The following is a 2,558-nucleotide window of genomic DNA, read 5'->3' on the forward strand; positions in this document are numbered from 1 at the left end:
GAGGCTTGAATTTTTTCTTCAGTTCCCCCAGCTTGAGAAATACTGACCGTGTTCTTCCCTTTTGGTTTTCCAACTCTGGCTATACATCCTCTAATATTCTTCTTCAACATCATAATTCAAATACACTGAATTCTTCCTTATTCATTCTCCAACTTTCAAATGAATATGAGGCAATTGCAAATACCATGGCTTGAGTCAGGCACATCTTAGTCCTCAAACTGGTATCTTTTCTCTTTAACTCTTTACTAGAGATCTTGTACAGGGTTTCCAAGGCTGTAAATCTTTATGGGATCAGAAAGCCTCATCTTTCTCCTGCAGGACAGCTGGTAGTTTTGAACTGCTGACCTTGAGGTTCACAGCCCAATTAGTAACCACTATGCTACCAGAGCTCCTTCTGCTATTGTTTTAGTATTTACTAAATCTTTATGATTTTCCTCTTTTAAAAATTTTGTTTATTAATTTCCTTTGAAGTTACGCTGTAATTTATTACTTTCTCCTAAAGTTTTTAAAAGAGTCTGCTCTATCTGGAAATCCACTTGACTTCCTCTCTATTTGGAAGTTCTGTAACTACACTACTTCTTCCATTTTTTACTTTGTAGCTGTCCTCATTTACAAATTGATATCTCTGGTTCCCTATTTTCAGTCTTATTTACTTTACTTTGCAAACTTCTATATCAGGATTGGCTTACGGATGATGATGTCATGTGTATTAATCTCAGGGTGTTGCTTGCCATTGTTGCTATTCTCGGTCCAAAAAACGCCCTTTAGTATTTCTTGCAAGGTTGGTATGGTTTTTACAAATTCCCTTTATTTTGGGAAATGTCCTTATTTTGCTGTCATATTTGAGGGATAATTTTGCTGGGTGTATGATTCTTGGTTGGCATTTTTTTCTTTCACAGTTTTGTATATGCCATCCCATTGCCTTCTTGCCTGCATGGTTTCTGCAGAAAAATCAGAGCTTAGTCTTATTTGTTCTCCTTTGAAGGCAATATTTTGTTTTTTCCAAGTTGCTTTCAGGAGGCTTTCCTTGTCTTTGGTTATAAGGAGTTTGAATGTGATATGTCTTGGTGATTTTCTTTTGAGATCATTCTGTTTGGGGTTTGTTGAGCTTCTTGCATGCTTTTCTTCTTGTCTTTCATGATATTAGGGAAGTTTTCTTTCAACAAATATTGCACAATTTTCTCTGTTTATTATTATTTTGTCTCTTCCTGTTCTGGAAGTCAGGTCACCCTTAAGTTATTTCTTTTGATGGTGTCTACATAATTTTTCAACCAACTGTCTGACAGTGTCATACTATGGTGACTCATGTGTTGCTGTGATGCTGGACGCTATGCCACAGATATTTTAAATACCAGCAGGGTCATCCACAGTGGACAGTTTCAGCTGAAGAAGATGAAGACAGACTAGGAAGGAGAGGCAAATTACTTCTGAGAATTTAGTCACAGAAAACCTTATGAATAACAGTGGAACATTGTCAGAGCCAAAATATTGAATATTGAAACATGGTGAAGAGCACCAGAATACTGTCAGATATAGTGCAGGAAGATGAGCCCCTCAGGTTGGAAGACACTCAAAATGCAGCAGGGGAAGAGCTGCCTCCTCAAAGTAGAGTTGACTGTGATGACATGAATGGAGTAAAACCTTTAGGACCTTCATTTGCTGATGGGGCACAACTCAAAACGAGGAGAAACAGCTTCATTCATAATTGGAACATGGAATATATCAAGTATGAATCTAGGAAAACTGAAAGTTAGCAAAAATGAGATGGAATGCATAAACATTGATATCCTAGGCATTAGTGAGCTGAAATGGGCTGACAATGGCCATTTTGAATCTCACAATCACATGATTTACTATGCCAGGAATAACAAATTGATGAGGACTGGCATTGCAGTCATTAAAAAGAACATATCAAGATCTGTCTTGAAGTGCAGTGCTGTCTGTGACAGATAATAAACACAAGCCTACAAGGAAGATCAGTGAATACCATTATTATTCAACTTTACGCACCAAACACTAAAGCCAGTGATGACATTGAAGCATCAATCTATCAACTTCTTCAGTATGAACTTGATCAAATGTGCAATCAAGTTGTATTGATAATTACTGGCTACTGCAATGCAAAGGTTAGAAACAAAGAAGGATCAGTGGTTAGAAAATATGGCCTTGCTGATAGAAATGATGATGGAGATCACATGAGAGAATTTTGCAACACCAATGACTTCATTGCAAATACCTTTTTTAAACAACATAAAAGATGACTGTATACATGGACCTCACCTGACGGAATACACAGAAATCAATTGACTACATCTGTGGAAAGACACATTGTTAACGCTCCCTATCATCAGTGAAAACAAGGCTAGGGGCAGGCTGTGGAACAGACCATCAATTGGTTGTATGCAAATTCAGGCTGAAGCTGAAGAAAATGAAAACAAGTCCACGAGAGCCAAAATATGACCTTGAATATATCCCACCTGAATTTAAAGATCATCTGAAGAACAGATTAGACACTAAAGACTGAAGACCAGAAGAGTTATGGGATGACATCAAGAACA

At 37.4% G+C, this 2,558-nt stretch overlaps 1 protein-coding gene across 1 annotated transcript in view; it reads right to left on the reverse strand.

Annotated features, from left to right (window-relative positions):
- TRIM14 (tripartite motif containing 14) overlaps positions 1-2,558 on the reverse strand; it is a 41,507-nt gene that overhangs the window by 3,136 nt on the left and 35,813 nt on the right. The window lies entirely within an intron of this gene.

Source organism: Chrysochloris asiatica, unplaced genomic scaffold (assembly GCF_000296735.1).
Source record: "Chrysochloris asiatica unplaced genomic scaffold, ChrAsi1.0 scaffold00053, whole genome shotgun sequence".
Lineage (NCBI taxonomy): Eukaryota > Metazoa > Chordata > Mammalia > Afrosoricida > Chrysochloridae > Chrysochloris > Chrysochloris asiatica.